Source organism: Cucumis melo, chromosome 7, assembly GCF_025177605.1.
Source record: "Cucumis melo cultivar AY chromosome 7, USDA_Cmelo_AY_1.0, whole genome shotgun sequence".
In the NCBI taxonomy this organism is placed as follows: domain Eukaryota; kingdom Viridiplantae; phylum Streptophyta; class Magnoliopsida; order Cucurbitales; family Cucurbitaceae; genus Cucumis; species Cucumis melo.
The window spans coordinates 4,902,896-4,927,126 of record NC_066863.1 but is presented as its reverse complement, the minus strand read 5'-3'; positions in this window follow the sequence as shown (position 1 = coordinate 4,927,126).

The window sequence follows — 24,231 nt, the reverse complement described above, 5'->3', positions numbered from 1 at the left end:
GTCTCGCAGACTTTTTCTTCATCTTGCCTAGTCAACTAAACTTCTCTAAGAAGATGCACAAGGAAAAATGAAAGATGTCCTACATCGCTTAACAACACTTCTTATAAAAGACCCCTATCATGAATAACCTATTAGGAATAACCATAATTTATAGTCTAATACGACGTGAACTTTCAGCCTCACTCATCATGCCTATGCTTGCTTGCTTGACTCCTCCTCTCTTAAGCAGTGCAGGTAGGAAGGAATAGAGTTAAGGGCTAACCAACCAATCCTCATCTCTTTAGCATAAGACAAGCTAAGTCGCTTCCATCCCTTGCTTCCTACCTCTCTTCCTTAGAAAATGATATCCAATCAAGCACTGGTTATCGAATTCTGCCTAAGAAAAGATCAATGAACACCCATAAAAAAATAGGAAGGAGAGGTCTCAAGAAGAGACCGTGGAGATCAGATTAGGCACATCGTCATTTCATGATATCCTAATGATCTCTTTCATTATCTTGAGTAGACAGTAAATTCTCCATTTCAAGTATAAGGCAGATGAGCTAGGAAATCCTTGTCAATATCATTACAAGTTCTAACTCACTGCTCTTCTTGAATAGTTGTAACTAATAAAATCAACCTATCTGAAATTTCTTCAAGAGCCTCCAAGAAGACGGAGCGGGAAGACAGAAAAGAGCACCTAATCTCTGATTTATGAGGGTTTGACACGTTCTTTTTCTTGCACTCTTTTCCCATGTTTGAATCCAAGAAAGGCTGGTCATTAAATCTCTCTCCCTTTTTTGATAGTCGAACTTCTGATAACTGTGTAGTGGGCAGTCTACTCAATTACACCTAGCCTTTCAGCGAAAGAATGAATAGTTCGTCCGCAACTGAGAAGTCTTCCGCTTATTATGAGAAACTGAGACTGATGGGAATTCTGCCCTTGCTTTCCATTGATGGGGTTCTTACCCTAGCTGCTCATGGAACCACTTCTTCTGACTCTTCCACTTCGAATTCCCTGGTCTTTACCTCGTCAAAAAAATTTTCTTTTTTCTTTATCTAAACTTCAAATTTCAAACCTCAACATTCTACTGCTCATGGAACTCCTAAGTCTGAACCCTTATATCCGTGGGCTTGGCCTAGGCTCGAGTAAAAAAAAAAAAAAGATATTCAAACCAAAAAAGTATATATTCATACCTTCTGGCCCCTCATTTGTTAGTGGTTTTTCGTAAATTCTTTGATTCTAGCGAAGGGTCTAGTTGACTGGTCTAATTATTCCATATACTTCCTACCTTTTGGGCCTTAGAAACTACAATGGAATCTCGTGGCTCGAGTGTAAGGCAAATCTGCTACCACGTCCTAGCTAAATCTTAGCCGATTCTTGCCAATCTCAGCCTTGATAATAATAGCTTTCTTTCTTACCAAACTGGTGTCGTACGAGGAGCTTAAATACCGTGCCCCCATATTAGTGTGGAATACTTCTCTTATTCGAGCAAAGATATTACTTATTGATGCTTGGGGTGAGTATAATAAGAAATACTCGTGATGAGTACACTATGCCTTTAGTTCCCTTTTCTTTAGTCTCATTGTTTGCTCTCTCACGCTAATACTCATATTATTTTCCCACTCTTACCCACTCTTAGAAAATACTAAACAAGTCAAACTTAACACTTCGATCAGGTAAAGCAATTAGGCAGTAGATTCGATCGGGACTAGATAGGACTAGGGAAAGAATTGCTTATCAAAAGAATGAAAGAGAGAAATTAATGATTGAGAATGAAAGAATGAGACATCAGAGGTATGATAAGATAAGAAAGCTGCCAGCTGGAAAGGGAAGAGAAGGCAAGTTGATAAAGGCCTTAAATAGAATGATATCTTATTATTTCATTCGTAGGGGCTGAATTCATTCCAATTCTCCAGTCAATAACAGTTGTTAAAGATAGTGGAAAAGTGGGGATTTTTAGTTTCCAACTTCCCCGTTCGAGGAGGACTTGGTCCGTCCCTATGACCTTTTTTATTCTTTCTCTGTCTTTTTAGTAGTACTTTGACTTCTTCCCCATGTAGAGGAAGAGCGAGCTCTCTCCCTTTCCTCGGATTCAACCCCACCACCTCATAAATAAAGATCAGTTCCATAGGCAAAGGTCCCAAAAGGAGATAGGCTTTTGGTCTTGAATATAAGGATATAAGTTCTAAGGAAAATAGAAAGAAAGGGTACTAGGATGAGGAAGCATTGACACGTAAAGAAAAAGAAATATAAGGAAGATCTGAACCCTCTGATAAAGGCAGACTTCACTCTTTATATGGTCAAGTGAGGTCAGCCAACTCCAATCGACAGGGATTCTTAGTTTTTTCTTTCTATTAAGTGTCCTTTTCACGCGTAAGGCTCAGAGGTTGAAAGATCTCCACTCTCACTCTGTGGTGTGACCTAGTGTTGTGCTTTACGAAAGGATACCCTATTTCATTCCCATTCAATCCTCCATTTTCTTGTAAACTTAACTTTCATAGGGGTTCGGTCTAAGAATGGCGAAGAACCCATTTCGTAGTTATGGAGCAAAGTGGCTTTGTAATCAGTCTATTCCACCTCTAAAACCATTTAGTGTGGAAAATCAACTTTTTAGTGAAATAAGACTTTCGCAAATTCTTTGCTCCTAACAGAGGGGACTGGATGCCCCCGCAAATTCTTTGTGCTCTTGTTTTTTTTAGCCGAGTCCTCAGATCATTCTTTTTAACCTGCTCTCCTTAATAGTCGTTTCGCTTCATGCATCCTTTATCGTCTTCTGGCATCTTATTGACATTAAGAGCAAAGAATTTACGAAAGCCTAGGACTTCAGACCATTCAAACTGATGGTCCGACTATCCTCTGAATGACATATGAAGAAGATAATAAAGAAGAAAGCTCGTTCTACTCTACGAGTGGAAAGAAAGCCTAGTAGTAGGAGGTGCGAAGCGAAGCGACTGTTAAAGAGTGCTAAAGAAGAATAGTAAGGTTCTCAAACTATAGACTGTATATATAGAGTAGAATATAGACTTCCAAGGGATTAATAAATATTAAGATAAAATAAAGCTCCAGATGAGTTGACAAAGAATTTGGGACGTTATGTTCTTCTTCTTCCATGTCGGAAGATCAATTAAAACTAAGATAGAGATGCAGTTGAAGAACTATGATCATAGGTATTCAGCTACTTTGCCTAATTGAGTAGATTATATAGTATGAGACTGAAATGAATAACTAATGAGTCACTCATTTAATAAGAAGAAAGGGTTAGGATAATAAGAGTATGAGTCGGACTAGTAAGAGTACGAAGTCTCAGTTAGCCCGATAGAGGAAGAATGGGATCTTTAGTTAAGTGCTTTTCTCACTTCATGGAGTAGGGACCATAAAGGATGGAGAAGAAGAGATTTAGCTCGACTTGAAAGCCGCTCAACTTCTTTCCTTCAGGATAGGGGCACGTTAGAAGTAAGAGCAATTTGACAATTTCCCTAGAAAGACCCGCTCCCCTGGAAAGGTCCTAAACTGCTCAGTAGAAGAGGAATGAATTGGTTAAGTGAGACCTTTTTGAAGCAAGAGAAGAGGAATAAGTACTTCCACTCTGCGATCACATCCAAAGATGAATAAGTGGAGATCGAGAGTGAGTCTATTCAAGAAAGAATGAGATTTACAAGCTTGAACTATTTGAAAGGCTAATTAAGCCCCATATAGAGTAGACCTACGACTTTCAGAGTACACATATGTATTAAAGGAGAGGTCATGACATGAATAGAATACCACCTACTTGTTATCTCAGGAAGGGGAATTCTAAGTCAGTATTACTTGAATAAGAAAAAAGAGGAAGAAGACTCTTCAGCTCGAGGAGGAACTCTTAAGTCACTCAAGAAGACAGAGAGGAAGCTCTCCCGAGTCAACCAGGAACCCCTAAAGAGGCTTTTCATATTTGAGTTGAGTCCTTTCATAGGTGCAGTTGAGGAAGCGAAATTAGACCAAGCCCTTGCTGTCTTACTGAAATCGAAAAATGATCAATGAACAAGGGGTCAGAACCCTCGCTGCTTAGTTAGGAGAGGGAGGAGTTGCTTGGGATTGAGTTAACTCTTTAGTCGGAAGAAAGATGATAAGGATCAGAAGAATGACTCATGATCGGCCAGCAGACAAAGGCACTGAGGTAAGAAACTCGAACTAATAGCACAAACTCGACCTAATAGCACAAACTCGAATGCCCCATGGGAGTACTAAAAAAAGGGAGTTGTAGAAAGGAGAGACAGAGTTGAAGCCCTTGATTCTGAGTTGGAGAGGGAATTCTATCTTTCTGTTGAAGAAGCCTCACTCAGTTTAGGAGGTAGGTTTCTGACTCATCAGAAGAAAGGGATGTTTTCGAGAAAAGGAGTTCTTCGATCTTTCTTTAGTCTCTCAGTTACTATAAGTCGGATAGACTAAAAAACTAGAAAGAAAAAGGATAACAAGCAAGAGTTGGTTAGAAGAAGATGGAAAGAAGAGATTGAGCTTTCATTCAAGACTAGAAAGGTTATGCAATACGACCGATACAAAAATCAGAGGATCAAAGCTCAACCAATAGCCTCAATTCTTGATGCTGAGGCTTAAGTCAGCACGAACTTCAACCTATGACAAGGCTCGAAGAATTTGAGGCTTTCAGATAAATTCCTGAGGCTATAAAAGAAGTCAATGAACAAGGGCTCGACTGAAAGGTGAGAGGCTCGCAAATTCTTTGGTCCTTAACAAGAGTACAACTAAAGACGAAAGGACTTTCCATAAAAGCCTAGGCTTTCTTTTCATTCTACGAGTTCCAGAGGTCTTGACTGAATCGATGAATAAAGTCAAAGAATTCTCAAAGAATTTTAGCTTTGAATTCCACAGATTAATATGGAATTGAATGACTCCTTCGGAGGGAGGGAGGATCACTAAAACAAAGAATTCATGGTTGTTCTCATTTGCTTGGGAAAGAGAATGGGGTCAAATCCCACTCTCAAATCCCATGACTCAAATCCCACTCTCAAATCTTCAATTTTCTCACCCCTAGGGTAGATGATGAATGTCCAATGGGTGGTGAAAAAAAGAAATTTTCTACCCTTAGTCGCTGATTTAGCTAAAGCTTTAGGAAGTCTTTACTACTTTTTTCTTAGTGGAGAAGTATCGGTTGACATATGCTTACCTCGATCGGTGATCTATGTAACGAAACCCATATGGGGGGAAAGCTAAATTCCTTCTCACAAAGGCAAAGGGGTACTGGAACTATCTCAAAGATGCGGATTGAAGTACAAGATGTAAAGCTAAGCTTTTTCACTCAAACTACACTCCAGGTCTTCGCCCCTGGCTCTTGCTGATGTTCTTTATTTTCTTTCTTAATTCACAGATTATGTAAGTATGAATGAGAACAAGTCAGAAGTCAAAGGTGCGAAGCAAGGAGAAGAAGGTGTACAAGTTAAGAAGAGCTAAGCTTGAACAACTTCTTGCCTATTGGTCTAAAGATGTCCCATTTTCTCGTAACCGCTAGATGAAAGGTCAGACTTGAAGGAGTTCATTCCCTCATGAGAGAAGCTGGATTCAAACTAGAAAGAGGAGGGGGCGAAATTCAAGTTTATGCTTTTTCAGTCACAAGAATAGGTTGATCGTCAGGCCTATTGCCTTTAACCTACGATAACTCATCTTGCATTGAGCCTTCTTAAATTCAAATCAATGAACAAGTCAAAGAACCTACATAAAGGCACTGGAGGCATGAAATCTTCTTCTGATATGCCATAGGGTTAGAAGAAGATCGACTTCAATCAATGAACAAGGGAAGCAACAACCTACGACACGGAATAAGACTCCGCTACGTTTTCTTGAATTGGGACTCTTTATTTAGATATTATGATCCTTAAGATTCCATGTTTAGTTTTTGGGAGTGGCGATTAGCACATAACTTGAATCAATATAGAAAGGATGTTTCCCTTTGTTAGAAATCCACATATAAGATATTGGAACTGGAAAACAAAAGAAATGCAAGATGTGAAAGAGCTTTTTTACATTAGGCTTCTATTGAATAAGAAATTTTGGAACCAATTATAAATTGCCACATCATTTATTAAAATAATTGTATTTGGGATTAACTAAAAATTGGCATGTGTCCCAAATTAAATTTAAAGACAACATAGACAATTATAATGATGTCACGTGTCTTTATTATGACAATTGGATGAAATTAATTATGTTGGTTCAATTAAATATTATTTACTTGGGCAAATTCAATTGAGCCAAAAAATAAGCTTAATTTAGTCCAAAATTAAATATGACTCAAATCCATGTGATTGAGTCCGTGGGTATGGTCCATGGACCAGACCATGCCCAAGTCCATAAAAGCCCACCAGGGAACTCAATTAATAGAGGAGTTCTCTTCATTTGTGGAGAGGAAAATGTTTTACTCCAGAAGGTCTAGAGAGAATTCTCCCAAGAGCTAGAAGACTCCCTAACTCCTGAAGTCGACCACCCTAGAAGATTAAAGCTCATTTGAAGATACAAGCTTTCTTCCAAGAACTTCAAGAACATCATGTTCTCCACTACCTCAAATCAAGCGTAAGCATCTAGGGGGAAAAGTTTTTACTCCAGAAGGTCTAGAGAGAATTCTCCCAAGAGCTAGAAGGCACCCTATCTCCTAAAGTCGACAACCCTCCAAGATTGAAGCTCTTTTGAAGATACAAGCTTTCTTCTTAGACCATAATTTAAGAACATCATATGCTCTGGTTCCTCAATTCAAGCGTAAGCATCTAGGTTAAGAATTTTGACTCCAGAAGGTCTAGAGAGAATTCTTCTATGAGCTAGAAAATTCCCTAACTCCTGAAGTCGACCACCCTCAAAGATTTAAGCTCCTTTGAAGATACAAGCTTTCTTCCAAGACTAAAACTTCAAGAACATCATGTGCTCCGCTTTCTCAAATCAAGCGTAAGCATCCAGGTTGAAAATTTTTAACTCCAGAAGGTTTAGAGAGAATTCTCCCAAGAGCTAGAAGACTTCCTAACTTCTGATGTCAACCACCCTCGAAGATTGAAGCTCCTTTAAAGATACAAGCTTTCTTCCAAGACTCCAACTTCAAGAACATCGCGTGTTTCACTTCCTCAAGTCAAGAATAAGCATTCAGTCGAGAGAGAATCAGAGGATCAAATTCTAGATGTTGAACCACATCGCATCAAATCAACATAAATACAATATCAACACAAGTTTAACTCCACGAACCAAATTTCTTCAGAAATCTCGTGTGAAAAAATTGGCGCGTCTAGTAGGACATCTCTACCTCTCATCTCTCTCTCGTCATCTAAATCTATAAGAAAATTAATGGCTTCAAATAAGGTTGCATCCAAATCTTCTACTGCAAGTGACTCTTGCACTAGAGTTGTCTTCCAAAGTCACTTAAAGAGAAGCATGCAAGAACAAGAACAAGAACACGGTTCTGTCCTCAAGAAGAATCTCCTAAAGGCAGGATCATCATCAGAGAGAATCCTTTGTTTAACAACCCTATGCCTACTTCTAATATATCAGACAAAGAATCACACCTTGAAGTGGTCTCTGTCATGATGGCAGATGTGACAGCTAAGGCAACCATGGCAAAGATGGAGAAAAAAATAAATTTCGTAATGAAAGTTGATGAGGAGCGAGATCATGAAATCGCCACCTTGAAAGATCAAATGAAGGCTTGTGAAACTACTAAGTCGAGTAAAACTCTTGCCCTCAAAGCTAATGATAAAGGAAAAGCTATGTTGCAGGAAAATCAGATGCAACGGTCCATCTTTGTCGCCTTCCTGTCAGTCCAACAATTGCAAGATATGATCACAAGTTTCATAAGAGCTCAGTATGGAGGACCACAATAAACTTCTTTCATGTACTCCAAGCCATACACCAAAAGAATTAATGACTTAAGAATGCCTGTTGGGTACCAAAGTCCAAAGTTCCAACAATTTGACGGAAAGGGCAATCAAAAGCAATACATTGCTCCCTTTGTTGAAACATGCAAAAACGCAAGATCAAGAGGAGACCAAGTAGTCAGGAAATTCGTTTGAGGCTTAAACAGAAATTCTTTCGAGTGATATACTGATCTAGAGCTAGAAGTAATTGACAGCTGGGAACAACTGGAAATAGAGTTTCTCAACCGCTTCCATAGCACTAGGCATGTCGTCAGCATGATGGAGTTGACGAACATCAAACAGCGGGAGGGAGAGCCAGTCATCGACTACTTAAATCGATGGACTGCGCTAGGTTGAGATTGCAAAAACAAGCTCATTAAACTATCTACAGTGGAGATGTGCACCCAAGGTATGCACTGGGAACTTCTCTATATTTTACAAGGAATAAAACCTCGCACGTTTAAAGAATTGACAACTTGCGCCCATGATATGGAGCTGAGTATCGCCAACAGAGGAGCAAAAGATTTCTTGGTTCAAAGAACGAGGAGTGATAAGAATGAAATCAATGATACTAAAAAGATTACAAATAGTGTCTTAAACGAGTCAATGGTTGTTCAAGAGACTCCATTGAAATCTTTCTCTAAAAGAAAAGAAACAAAACATGAAAGAAATCATGATGGTGAGGAAAAGCGATGCCCAACTCTTAGAGAAAGACAAAAAAAAGTTTATCCCTTTCTTGACTTTGATGTTGTAGACATGTTGGAGCAATTGATAGAGAGATAACTTATTCAATTGCCAGAATGTAAACGACCAGAGCAAGTAGGAAAAGTAGATGATCCTAACTACTGTAAGTATCATCGGGTCATTAGTCTCCCTGTTGAAAAGTGCTTTGTGTTGAAGGAGCTAATTCTAAAGTTGGCTCATGGAAATAAGATTGAGCTGGATATTGATAAAGTTGCTCAAATGAATCATGTTGCAGTTAATATGACTTCAAGTGTTCTGCCATCAATGTTGCTTTATGATCAAATGGAAAGTTTGATTCAATTTGGGACTTTCGAACCTATACTTGTCCAATTCCAATAAAAGATCATGACGACAAACTCTTAAAACAAAGAAGAGCCTATTAAAGATGATGGCGAAGGATGGATAGTCGTGGCTCATCGAAAAGGGAGACAAAAAAATTTCATTCAAACGAAGTCACACTCCCATCAAAAGCATGCAAAAGGAAGCATCTCCCATAAAAAGAAGACAAAAGGAAATAAGATGTGGAAGCCTAAACTTATCAAAAGAAAAGACGAGGACTTCCTCCGATTTCAACGGTTGATAAATTTCACAGAATTCCTCCCAAGAAGCTTCCTTGATGATCATATAGAGGAAGTATTAGAAGTTATTACATGTCATGCTGTCAGCATAGCAAAAGTCGAAAACAAGTATGCATCTTCTAAAAACGTCGACAATTCAAATGAAATTAAGCAAAATACTTCTGTCTTTGATCGTATTAAACCTTCAACTACTCGATCTTCAGTCTTTCAAAGATTGAGTATGGCCACAAAAGAAGAAGAAAATCAATGTCCAACATCTACTTCCACTCGAACTTTAGCTTTCAAAAGGCTAAGTACCTCCATATTGAAGAAAGATCGACCTTCAATATTTGGTTTTGATCGTCTAAAGATGAAAAGAGATCAACATGAAAGAGAGATGAAAACATTGAAGGTAAAAATATTTCATGAAGAAAACAAGGATGACGGTAAAATTCACATTGATGTCCCATCACGCATGAAGAGGAAGTTGTCTGTTGACATAAATACAGAAGGTTCCTTGACCGTGAAGCCAAGACTTATTATATTCACCAATCCTACAAACGAATGAGGTAAACAAATCCTTGATAAAAATATAAACTACTAAACATGCAGGATTAAAGCTTGAGGGGGGAAATGTCCAGGATTAAAGCTTTTTTTGTGAGCTATGTACTGACTGGATGCGTACTCGCATGATTGATCAATGGATAGGGGAATTTCATGAATAAGGAGACTGACCTAACCTAAAATCAAGTAAAGGTTCTTCCCTCTCTTGGTGACGAGATTGATTGAGTTGATGAGGAAAGATTCGTGGAAAAAACAAGGAAGGCATTTGATAGGCGAGGAAGAAATGATAGATAGCTAATTACTTAACTGGATAGAGGGCCCCTAACTCAAGCATGAAAAAAATATTGAGTCAACAAGATGACACTTGATAAAGAATCAATTCTTTGCCTACAAAATTCATATGGTAAAATGAACAAGTCCTTTGTCAATAAGTGGAATAAAAAGTCCTACAACAAGAGGAGTACATATGAAAAAAGAATATCAATAATGAATAAAGTCAAAGACTTTGCGAAGGAGTCTGAAATCCATATGAAACTGAAAGGATCAAAGAATTTGAGAAGCGACTTCCAAGGTGGGAAGTAGCTCTCCTAAGAAGAAGAGGAGTGCACAAAAGAAAGATTAAACATTAAGTGTCAGACTTATTTTTATCGTGAATGCGTTCATTTTCTTTTCTTTATGTATCTCCTTCAAAGTCTTATTTATTGAATGTAGATGATTAAGCTATTTTAGCCAAAAGACAAAGTACTATATAGTCAGCTCCTTATGGAGCCTCTTCCTACGCTTCGAGAATTCTTTCTCAAATCCTTCTATTAATCTAAGGGCTACGTCTAGCCTTATTAAGGATAAGGACTTCGCTTTCAAATTCTTCGATCTCCTACAAAGCCTTACGTTTTGAGTTGAGTTATTTCTAATCTTAAGGGCTCCTTAATAGTCGCTTCGCCCCTTTCCTCTCCTTTTAGTTGAGTTATTTCATAACCTACAGAGCCTTATTCATTGAAGGCGAAGGACTATTCAACCTATTACTTTGAGCCTCCGTCTGAAGTCCTTTGAGACTTTATTCAATGATCTTTGAGCCTCTTGACTAGAAATCCATTATTTTGAACTTGTTTATATCCATAATTAATGTGTGGAATTTGAGTTCTTATATCTTCCTCCAGATTTTTTCTTGGATAGGATTGATTTACTTGGTCGAAGAGTTCTTCCTTTTATTTCATCTTTAGGCTTTCTGAAAGGACCTCGATATTCCACCGGTCAATAGGCTTTCTAGGAGTCTGGAGAAGCAAAGAAGCTTCGCATCATCTCTAATTCTTTCTCACTAAAAGGCCTTTCCATTTGCCTTGTCTTTGAGATCTCTCTATCGTGCATGAGGCATCCGAGCTTAATAAAGACTATTGGATCAACTTGAGTATACTTCTCCTGCTGCAAGCAATCTGATGTCTTAACTACTGCAACCGCAGAATAGGAAGGGATCAGGAAATGGCCTATCGTCTCGCTTATGCGCCCGCTCCGTCAGCCTCAACCTAATGAAGGATCTTTTTATTTTATGGGCATCAAGTTCAACTTAATCTGATTCTAGCTACTTATTTCGTGATGTGATCTATTTATAGTCCCTCAATTTACCTAGGAGAATGACCTTAAGATCGACTGGTCCTTTTGTAGTGAACTTGGGTCGTAACTATATCATGTGAACTTTATGACCCAAGACTAACTGAAATACTCAAGACATCGTCGTTCTTCTGCATCCTCTTCTTTCTTTTATTTCTTGGGCTCCCACGTAGCGGTAAATTCGGGAAATCTACTTTCAACATAGAGAACTCTTATTCATCAAAACCACTCCTCTCCACCTAAGCTACAAGGGTCGGCCTTTCTTCTAGGACAGATGACTATTGAGGTTACTCCTCGGAAACAACATTCACATCAACCTTTCTTCTAGGCCCTACTTTTGTATAGCTAGCGCTTCCATCTCTTTCTCTTCCTTTTTCTCTTTATATCCCGGCTAATTTATGGAACAGATTCTACCACTTCGCTTAGTAGCTCAACTCTTGAGACGACCTATCACCTTTTTCTTCTCTTTTTCTGCCCCTTGCTTTCAAAACAGATAGCTTCTTAGTAATTCCTGAATCCTGTGCTTGGGAAAGCTCTCTCTTGTCTAAGAGTGAATAACTCATTCCTCATTCGATCCTATTCCTATCTACATTATTGCTGGAGGCTAGGTAATCTCATCCACAACTGACTCGTCACCCTTCTCAATAAGAAAGAAGGCCGAGCGAGCAAGTTCTCGTGAAAGAAGGGAGACTAGTTACTCCTTCATAAGAAGAAAAGACATCAATGAGTTATTTTCCTTTTACTACAGAGCTTCGGCAAACCTCTGTTTACTTTTTCTTCTTCATTCTTCTAAGAGTGAAGTAATTCCCGAATTCTGTGCTAAGGAAAGCTCTTTCTCGTCTAAGAGTGATGTAACTCATTCCTCATTCGGTTCTATTCCTATCTTTATTATTGCTTGAGGCTAGGTAATCTTATCCGCAACTGACTCGTCACCTTTCTCAATAAGAAAGAAGGTCGAGCGGGCAAGTTCTCGTGAAAGAAGGGAGACTGATTACTCCTTCATAAGAAGAGAAGACATCAATGAGTTATTTTCCTTTTACTACAGAGCTTTGGTAAACCTCTCCCTACTCTTTCTTCTTCATTCTTCTCGACCGAATCCTTTGTCCTAATTTCTTTGACAACTGAGATTTTCCTTTCAAGAAGACTTTGAGATTCACAACATCCTTCTAACCGCTTAGCTTATGGAAAAGCATATTATCATACCTCTCTCTCCTGATCTCTGGATAAAGATAATCCCCTTTATAACTAATCTACTCATTCGAACTCTTATTCATAGAATGAAGAAAGCTCCAGCACTCCTCCATTAGAAGACAAGATTTTATGAACCCCTCAAAAACAAAGTTCTACATGACTCTCAAATTCTTTGAGCCTGACGTTAGGAGCAAAGAATTTGCGAAAAAACTCTCTAATAAGATATATATTATGCTCATTCGAATATTCATGAATGACTGATGATTCATTTTTTTTGACAAGATGTCCTCTCTTTTCAGTCGAGCCCTTGTTTATTGATTTCTTTTTCACCAAGATCGATTATTTTTACTCCAAGATAGGGGTTAAATCCCCTCGTAACCTAGCATGGAGAAAGAGAGAATTGAGCAAGAGAAGATTGAAATTCTTTATTCATTCTTTCATTTTCATAATCTAATTTATTGGGATCTCATTCTTCTTGAATGAAAAGGTGAAGGACTAGGTGTCGGCATGCAATGGAATTTGCAAAACCTTTGTTGGAAGCCTATCGACTATATCAGACCCAAGAGTTTGGTACCTAATAAAGACCCTTTCTACCAGGCTGCGGATCGCTTAGAAATAGCTCTTAGCATGGCAGCAGATGTGATCCTGGCCTTCGTTTAATCACGCTGTGAAGGCCCTTTTCTTATCATTTGGACTTTCTATAGAAAAGTCTTGTCCTACGAGACCCAATCGAAAGATCTTTTAGATTCCTAGAAATTAGATTTCCATTAGGACAAATAGAATTTTCTATTTATTCAATGATGGAACCTTTCATTTCGGTATTTCCATGATGCTCAAATCCATAAAAGAATACACCGAAATGCATAGGATTTCACACCAAACTAAATCCTAATCCTCGACTTGGAAACTAAAGAGAGTTCCTTCACCCATCTCACTCAACAAAAAAAAAAAAAAAAAACAAAGAATGTGTGGAACCTCTCTCCTTTCAGTCGAGACCTCCCTACCTTCCTTTTTCATATGGATAGAGTCAATCAATTATTACTCTTCTGATCCCGAAAGTGGTCCCCTCGAGTGATTCTATTAGTGAAGATATTGCACTTCTTTCTTCTTATCATCTTATAAGAAAATTGGAATTGCTTGCCCCCTCTTCCCATGGTCGAGCTAGTTCTGTCCCTCATTTGAAGTAGTCTAAAAACCTTTGTGCAATTCACTTCTGATCTGAATTCATAATCAATTGGCAAGAGGTCAAAAATTACTTGGGAATCCAACATATGGTAGACGAAGAGATAATATTGATTATTTTATCTTTCTGAATTAGAAATTGGACAAGTCAGGAAATTTCTCTATCCACGGTATAAAGGAATCAAGCTTTTAAGAAAGAATCTCTTCCACTCAGACATTCACTAATGAAGGCGAAGTTGAAAGAAGATATTCAGGAAGAGATGGAACCTTGAATACTAAAAAAAAGACCATTATAAAGAAAAAAGTTCTAATTTCAAGATGAAAGAATTTCATGGCAAAAGTCTAAGCTTGAATTAAGTACAAAGAATGAGGAGTGTCAGGGCCAGAGAGTCAGCTAAGCCATTTCTTCTCATAAATGTGATGGGTTACCTTTTTTCTCTAACTTGATAGTGAATCTCCCATGTAGACCTAAGACTGCATTGCATTTTTTAAAGCCCTCTCTATCTAATTATGTCTAATGCTAAAATCTATCCCTTCGCCTCCTCTTTTTCCTGAGAAATGGGGGCTACCTTGGCCACCTACTTCTTTATCATGCTAAAAAACCCACTTAGTCTCTAATCTACGCACTTGCAAGTTTTTGCGGTCAAATACGGATTTGATGATTGACTAAAAAAAACTCTCCTTTTTATGCACATCCCTTTAGCAGTTCCCTCCAACCCCAATCTTCTGCCTACCCTTGCCTCCGATGGTGCCTAACCTTGTGGTGGAGAAGAAGGGTAGGCCCTCTCTGTGCTTAAGCTTATCAGATTATGTGAAAGATGGTAAAAACCTCCTAACTCAGCAGAAGTTTTGCTCCTTTCCCGCACGACCTCTGCCTTTCACTTACTATTGCTTTGTGGATTCCTATTCAAGAGTTCAAGATCCCATACACCAGCGGTACGAGAAAGTCCTATTCATCCATTTCTAACTCTAACTTCAATGGGACAACTAATCAGTCCTTCGCCTTCACTCTATTATGAAGTTTGTTCATTCCCATTGAATTATGAGAAAAGGAAGGCCAATGATCCAAAGAGTATTAAATGCCTATGCGGTGCGAAAAGAATTAGAAAAGAAAGGGTGCCTTAGCAAGGAGCCTTAGCAGCGAAAGTTTAGAAGAAAGAGTATGTGAAAGTAGAAGAAGAACCCTTATTTTTCAGTGATTCCTTCTTCATATCTTTTTATTACTTGGTTCAAAGGCGAGACCAGTGGATCTCCCAGAGTGAGTTCAACTCCTTGACCCCTCGAGTTTGCCTTTTCTTCCTTGCCGTAGGTTCAGATCTTATCAAATATAAGGAGCTGATTCCTTTTCTCTTTTCTTCTGATTCAAGGGAAAAAAAGGGCTAGGTTTTGATGAAAGAATCAATTTTTAGCATCGAATCATATTCAAATAGATTTCTCAATTTGATGAGTGATTTTCTTAGGATATTTCTTCATCCTTCTTTAATCTAGATATTGGGGAATCTTTTCTTTCATGGAGAACTAATGAATTGAGACTTATTTCTCTCTTTCTTTAATGAGTGTATTCCCTTACCTTAATTCTTCAGTCCTATCCTAATATTAGCCTGATAACCATTCTCTCCTTTGGACCTCCTCTCTTAGGTTAGCGCTAACCTTTCCAATTATCTACCAGAATCATTCTTTAGAGTCACATCATACGAAGTTAATGAAGAACGTTTACTCACTGAAAGTTCAAGTACTTATTCCTATTCAAACTTATGAAATTAAGGAATTAGAGGAGAGCATATTTTAACCTCTCTGGTCGTATTCCCACCGAGTAAACTCGAATTAGCATATTCATATTGAAAGAAGAATTCTTCAATGAAAGAAGAACTCCTATCCATCTATAACTCTCTTCCTCAGAAGAAATCAACAGTCTCGCATACCCGCACCCTTTTAGGGTAAAGGACTGAAGGTTGAGTGGGCGTACGAGAGGAGATTTAACTCCCATCATGATTCGTCCATTTGACATGGGAATTCTCGCATAATTTTTTCCACCTCTTCCTCTTTATCTTAAAGAGAATTCCCTATACTCTCTCTCTACAAATCTCGAGCTTCGACCTCTACCTCTCTCTCTCGCGTAGGCTTTCTTTTCAATCTACTGTGCCAGTACTTTCCTTCTTTTCAAATAAGAAGGGATAGGAATTCACGACGAGCTGCTAGTGCCCTTAACGATGAAGTCCTTTTGCTATCAAGCCTGCAACCCAATCCATCTGAGGTGTGACCTGAACTGGAGGGGTATGAAAGAGACTAGTTTCAACAATCTTTACTAACGAGAGGTAGCGATTTCCCCCTTTACGCTTGGTGAATGACCGCTTCAACCTCTAATTCTTACAATTGAAATCTTTCTGGTGGAGTTCCCTACTTCAATTTTATTTAAGGAATCTTTGCTTGCTTCTTTATAAAATAGAGTGAATTAAAGAGATTTAAATATTAGCCTTGTCACCAACCTATTAGATTACTTCCTTTTCTATCTCCTGCCTATCTCCTTAAGATCAAAATTTTGCACTTTGCATTCTCCTTCTCGCTCGACGCTTTTGCACCCATTTTTCATTGCTTCCTCATCTATCATTTCATCCTAGTTCAAGAAGAGAGATACCGACTATTTATCTCCTCTAATCCATCTACGAACCCCATCCATCCCGATTTCATCCATAACTTCTTTGAAAAAGTCCAGGGGCGGTCTATTTATCTCCTCTTACAAATTCTATTGGATGACCAGCTTCCCACTCGACCCGATAGGTTTGAACTCCTTCATCTGAAATGTCCTTCAATTCTGATCTATATTTTCGCATATTCATACTTTAGAAATGGATAAGAAGTCATGATTGGGGGTATAAGGAACATGGGTAGAAGTTGATTTGTCCGCTTTTTCTTACTTAATGAATGAGCGGAGTCTTCCGACGAATGAATCTCCTTTCCAATTGTCTAACCAGATCGTATGTGTGCTAGAAATTATACAAACGCAGCGGAAAGAAGATAAAAAAATTACTCTATATGCAACTAAACACTTTAGTAATTAACATACTTAAGACTACCCTAATTACAATGATTAAGGTTAAAAGAAATTTTTTACCTTTGAAGCTGCTTGATGCCCCAAATCTTCTCACGACCACACACCCGGAACCACCACTAGAGATCACCTACTATACTCCAGACTAAGAACTGGGTTGTGGTACCCAACGAATGAAAGAATTTAGAGAGAGATATGGAATGAAGTTTTGATAAAAATTGGCCAAAAAAACAATCATCATTCAGTTTGAAAAAGAAGAACTATTTATAACCTAGTTGCATGTAATTAGTTAGATAATTTCTCAACACTTTGTATTCAACTAACATTTAATGGAATTATTCACCATTCCATTTAGTGGGATCTTTTTGGATATTCCCATTAATTTTAGTCAAGGGCAAAATGGTCATTTGACCATTTTAGTCAAAGTCAAACTTTGAATTTTTCAAGTCAAAAGTTAACATTTTGACTTTTTACCATTTTGTCCATTTTGACTAATTTCGATCTCCCGAGTATGAATCCGCAATCCGCATTCATTTTCTTGAAATTCAAATCACATTTGAATATAAAGTCCTATAACCAATGATTATATAACATATATTCTTCGGTTTCTCTCTCTTTACCTAATTCGAACAATTCAAGTTATTCCAACATGTTGTTCTAAGTTAATTTCGTATGAGCTAGCAGGGAAACCTAATGGACCTATAGATCATGGGCTCTAACGATCCAAGATTAACTGGCTAACTCTATTTAGACTAAGCTAATCAACATTTGTTAACTAACGAGTCATTCCACTAAAGTCTTGTAGCTGCACTCTCCTCACTATAAATATATTTTTGTCCATCTGATATAACCATGATCAGTAAGTTAATCCTTTACAGGTTGTTCGTAACCTCGGCTGGGTCAAAATATCGGTTTTACCCCTAAGACTACATCTTGTTCCTTAAGTCCCACCTATCCACTATTGAACATTTGATTTAAGGTTCAACCTATAAACCGAATCCCTCTCAAGCCAATGAGAGGATGGGGCCCCTATGTTCAAGACTTGGATTCAGTTCTTAAGGGAACAACCTATCTACTAACCCTAAAATGGGTATGAGTGAATTCCGTCTTGCACCCTATGTTCCCAACTATTCACCTGATCTTACCCCTAAAATGGGAGGCTTATTGGGTCAACGCTAATGAGTTGCCTTCACCTATGCAGATCTAAGGATAATCTCGTGTGAACAGAACTTCACAGTAGGTCATTTAAAAAACGAGATAGTTTTAAACAGTAAACGACGTTATTACATAAAAGTAACTATTTCATGGTTCTGTCTTATGTAAACCTTTTATATAGGATGCCCCTTCTTTCATGTCTCTACACGAACGATTCAGGATTACATCGTTTGTATTATTTACAAAGTGGGTCACATCCATAGTATCTCTGAATAAAGCGCCCAACCTTAAATCATATACTATAGACTATTTAGACTATTTACTCGAACATCCATGTTTATGTCTCTACATAAAGTTTAAGTTTACTCAAAAAATAGTCTTGGGATCTCTGTTTATTGGTTTTAAGAATATAGTATTCAATTTCTCTATAATGACTTTATTGAAAAAAATATATGATTACAAACTACGAGTTTTAGGACATTAATTCCAACAAACTCTCACTTGGACTAAAACTCCTATAGGATGAAAATGTTCGAATTTAAACATAAGAGAGAATAATACATATGATTACAAACTAGGGCATATATCCGTTAAGACTCCCACTTATCCTAGTTTACAAACATCGTAGACCTAAACTCTGTAGGTGGCTCTCAAACACATTAGTCATGAGGGCCTTTGTAAAAGGATCAAAAATATTTTGCTCGGAAGAAATTTGGGTTACTACAACGTCACCACGATGTACAATTTCCCTGGTAAGATGGTCTTTGCGTTCAATATGCTTTCTCCGTTTATAGCTTCTAGGTTCTCGTGAATTTGCAACTGCACCACTATTGTCACAGTATAAAGTGATCGGCAGATGCTTATTTGGAACAATTTCCAGATCAGTTAAGAATTTTCTTAGACATATTGCTTTCTTTGCTGCTTCACAAGCTACAACATATTCAGCTTCCATTGTGGAGTCGACTATATAACTCTGCTTTACGCTTCTCTATACTACTGCTCCTCCGTTTAGAGTGAATATTGATCCTGATGTAGACTTTCTAGCATCTTTATCCGTTTGGAAATCAGAATAAGTGTACCCAGTAAGGATCAAATCCTTAGTACCATAAACGAGCATGTAGTCTTTTGTTCTTCTAAGATATTTTAGAATATTCTTAACGACTGTCCAGTGATCACGTCCAGAATTGGACTGATACTTATTGACGATTCATACTGAAAAGCAAATGTCAGGTCTAGTACATAACATTGTGTACATCAAACTTCCAACAGTAGAAGCATAGAGAATTTGTCTCATATCCTCAACCTCTTAAGGTGTCTTAGGACATTGTTCCTTTGACAAATGAATTTCATATCTGTACGGCAGCAGATCCTTTTTGGAATTATGCATTTTATATCTAGACAACATTTTGTCAATATAAGATGCTTGAGACATGGCTAGTGTACTATTTTTACGGTCTCGAACAATTTGGATTCCAAGAACATATTGTGCATATGCATCTCCCAAATCTTTCATTCAAAATTGCGTAGCTAGCCATTTCTTGATATCAGTAAGATAACCTACGTCATTCCCAATGAGTAAAATATCATCTACATATAATACTAAGAATGCTACATCGGAATTGATGACCTTTTTGCAAACACAAGGTTCGTCAACATTTTGTTCAAAGCCATAAGACTTGATCGCAGTATCAAATTTTATATTCCAGGATCTAGATGCTTATTTCAAACCATAAATGGATTTCTGAAGCTTACAAACTTTTTGTTCTTGACCCTTTTTAATAAACCCCTCTGGTTGAGCCATATAGATACTCTCCTCAAGATTTCTATTCAAAAAGGTTGTCTTGACATTCGTCTGCGAAATTTCATAATCATAAAAGGTGGCGATGGATAAGAGTATTCTAATCAACTTAAGCATGGCAACATGAGAGAATGTTTCTTCATAGTTCACTCCTTCTCTTTGGGTATAACCTTTTGCCAAAAGTCGAGCCTTGAACATCTGTACTTTACCAGCTTAGTCTCGTCTTCTCTTGTAGATCCATTTAGAACCAATAGGTTTCACGTTATTTGGTTGATCTACTAGAGTCCAGATAGAATTAAAGAACATAAACTTTATTTCGAGGTTCATGGCTTTGATCCATTGGTCATGATCTACATCATTGATTGCCTGTTTATAGGTTAATGGATCCTCTATGCCATCATCAGGTATGACAACATGAGTTTTACTTAAACCTAAGTAGCGATTAGGCTGATGAACAACCCTCCCACTATGTCGAGGCTATCTCAACTCTTGAGAAGGATATGTTTGACCAGATATCTTAGTTTTATCAACTACTTTAGTGGATGAACTAGGTTTATCTGAAGCCACTAGTACAAATTTGGGTTTTAACGACACTACAAATTAAAACATTGTGTCGTTAAAAATAAAAAAGGGATAGGGTAGGAGTAAAATGTGTCGTTGAAAATAGAAGTGACACATTATTCCTTGACACAATTCTATTATCACAATTTAATTTTTCTTGACACATTTAAAGTGTCGTTAATTAACGACAAATTCTTTGTGTCATTAAATAAATTTTGAAATAAAAAAACCAAAAATTTAAAAATTTTCAATTCCTTCTTCGCGCGACATTCAAAAAGAGTTTTACAATTTGTTCAACCTTTTCTCTCTCTCCCTACCAAAAAACGGGAAACAATGTAACTCATCTGCAAATCTAAGAGATTGTCGTCAAACCCACTAATCTCACACTGTCGAACAAGCAAACATTGTCTAAGGGACTGCCGTCGAACCCACCAATCTAAGAGACCGTCGTTGAAGAATCTTGGCCGCTCCGATTTCTCTTCTCCCTCGGCTACTAGAAAAATGAGTTATAATGATACTACTAATCAAGGAATTGTGTCGTTGAAAATAAAAAAGATGGGGTGAGGTACAATTGTATTGTTGATAATTATTTATTGACACAATTCTATTGACCCAATTTAATTTTTTTTGACACATTTAAAACGTCGTTAATTATCAACAAATTTTTTGTGTCATTTAAAAAATTTCGACATAAAAAACCTCAAATTTCAAAATTTGTTAATTCCCTCTCTCACGCAATTAAAATTATATGACAATAGCATATTTTCTCTCAACATTTTCTCTCTCTACCAAAAACGCGAAAGTCTAGGCTGTCTCCATCTATATCATACATATATTCATTATTTTTATAATTTTATACAAAATTAGAATCTAGACTCTATTACGAACTCAATGCAATGAACAACACTTAAAACAAAGTCCGAACAAACAAAATCGGGTAAATCGAAGATCAGAGACCAATTGGTAAATAACAAAAAAGATTAAATACTTCCACGCGCGTAAACACCTCAAGGTCGTGAGTTCGAATCCTAGCCGAGCGTATTCCTTTATTCTCCATTTTCAAAAGACTTCATGTGCGCACCTTCTCCAGTCTTCCGCCAATCTACGCATGCCACATGTCGTCTTCTCCTCACGCGGGCGCTTTGATGTCCTGTGTTCGAATCTCATAGCCTGCATCATTTTCTCTCACATATTTTCAATGGCAATCTTGTAAATATATGACAAATTTCCGAAAATCCTCTCTTTCTGTCAAATTGAGTGCGCCTGGCCCTGAAGTTATAAGTTCGAAACCCATGAAGCAGTTATTTTCATTTCTTTTCTATCTATAACTCATTTTTCTGTAAATCTTAATCAAAATTTTCAGTTATGTTTGATCCATTCATAAATCGAACTCCAATTTTCACCCAAATTCTCTTTAAATATCATTTTTTTCAGAACTCTCCCATTCATTTTTTTCAGAACTCTCCCATTCATTTTTTCTCGAAAAAATATTCCATCAATCTTTTATTCCAATAGAGGGGTAATCTTCTAAGAGGTAAGAGGATCATGGTTATTCAATTTATTTGAGAGTTTCTTCCATTTTTATTTTAATTTAGCATGTTGATTCTTTAATTTTTGTTCAAAAACGAATTCAATTCCATGTGATCTCTATGAAACAATCTTTTAATTTGCTCTTGATTGTTTAATTAGTATGCAAGATACATTTTGTTTAGAAAATTAAAGTGCAAAATTCAATTGATTATCTTTGTCTACAAGAATTATTTTTTGATCCAATGGAGGGGTAATGTTCTAAGAAGTTGTAGATACACCATTTTGTCCTTTATTTATTATTTTATTTTATTTAATTATTTACTTTATTTTATTTTAAAAGTTAGATTTGAATTTGAATTTAACTTTTTTTTTTTAAAAAAAAGAATATCAATCTCTTCCCTATTTTCCCTCAACTCAACCAATTTTCTCTTCACTCCCACCTTCTCCACTCTCCCCCTATTTTCTCTCAACTAACCCAATTTTCTCTCTCACTCCACCTTCTCCACTATAAAAACAAAGGAGGAATTTTTTTGGAGAGTACATTTGAGATCAATTGGAAGAGTCAGCTAAGGAAACTATTCTGTCAAATGTAACTTTTTTTTTTTTTTTTAACTTCCTCTCTTTCCATTCCCTTTTGAGGGTTGAAAAATTATAAGATGTAGTTTTCAAATTTGTTTTTGTTGTAATTTCCTTAATTAATTTTAAGGTGACTTTAATTTTGTTAGGGTTAGGCCTGTTAGGCTTAGGTCAATTAGGTTTGCTGTGCTTTTATTGTTAATTCAAATTTAGGTCAATTGAATTTATTGTTGTTTAGGTCAATTAATTTCAATGATTCAAATTTGTTAGATTTAGGTCATTTGAGCTTTTAATTTTGTTAGGTTTAGCGCAATTGAATTTATGGTTGCTTCAAAATTTAATAGATGCCAATTGATTCAAATTTGTTAGATTTAAGTCATTTTATTCTATATTCTTTAAATTTGTTATGTTTAAGCCAATTGATTTAATTTGGCTATTGCTAATTTTTTGGTTTAGTGTTTATTAATTGATTAGACTTGTAAAAGACAGAATAGTTTGTTACGTTTGATATTTATTATTCTCAACTTGTATATTATATTAGATATATTATTTTATATTATTTCCAATATATTATTTTATATTATTTTCAATATATTATTTTATATCATTTCCAATATATTATTTTATTATTATTATTATTATTATTTATTTTTCAATTTCTATAATTGCAAAATGTATGAAAAATTCATTTGGTTTTTGCCATATGGATATAAAAATTTGAGATGGAAAGGAATAATGTTCATTTATGGATTTTATGGTTCTTGGCTTGCAAATAGTATATTACATTTTTCAATTAGTAAAAACATTTCATTTTTCCTCACTTAGATGACTTTTTTTGCTTTTTCAAACTTCTGCCAATCTATGAAGTATCATGCTATGTAAGTTTCATTATCATCTAATTTTGACATTTACGAAAAGTGATAGACTAAATTTAAAACTATAAGAGGATAAGATACAAAACTAGGACTTCTCAATTTAAGCCATTAAAGATTTGCTTAGGTGTTGAATGTCAATGATGATGTTTTCTTGTTTTATGGTTCTCAGGAAAAACAATGATTATTTAGATCAATACATTGTCTACTCGATTTTTTTGGGTTGAATTTGATAGAAGAGGAACTACAAGAGATCTTTGATAGCAACACTTCCCAATCTTCATGGTAAGAAAGTTTTGAAACTTACTTATTTTGCAACTGGATTTTATATATTATTTGGATTTTTGGAGTATGTAAAATTTTAAAGTGTTTGTTATTTGTTACATTGTTTGTTGTTTTCTCATAACATTGGTTGCAACTTTTGTTCTTGGAATAACTTTGAAAATGATGTTAACTTAATTTATCATGAACTCCGTTAGGAATCAAATAATGAGTTAATATATTGCATATGAAATAATAATTGTATAACTTATGTAGTTTGCTATTCATTATTAGGGCTTCCGAACTTGCAAGAAAGAAAAAGCCTCTATGGAGGGTAATCAAGATATGGGGGTGGAGATTTAGTAAAAAAAAGAGGTAAGCGTGCTTTATGTTTTGTAGCGTAACTTAACTAGTTTATTTTAGGAATCATGTTAACATGTGTTTAGGAATATTGCTTTGACTATCCTGCAGTGGTAGCCATTGAAAATCTATTTTGTGAGATCCGCTTAGACGTATGTTTTAGGAATTATGTTGACACGTATTTAGGAACTTGATACTTTGTTGTGTTAACTATTCTGCAGTTATGGTAGTCATTGAAAAGCTATTTTGTTCAATTCGCTTAGACATATGTTATAGGAATCATGTTGTTTTGTATTTACTTTGGAGGAGGGGGGCTAAGGGTAAGTTTATGCTAAGTTTCAATTTGATGCAAACTAGAACATT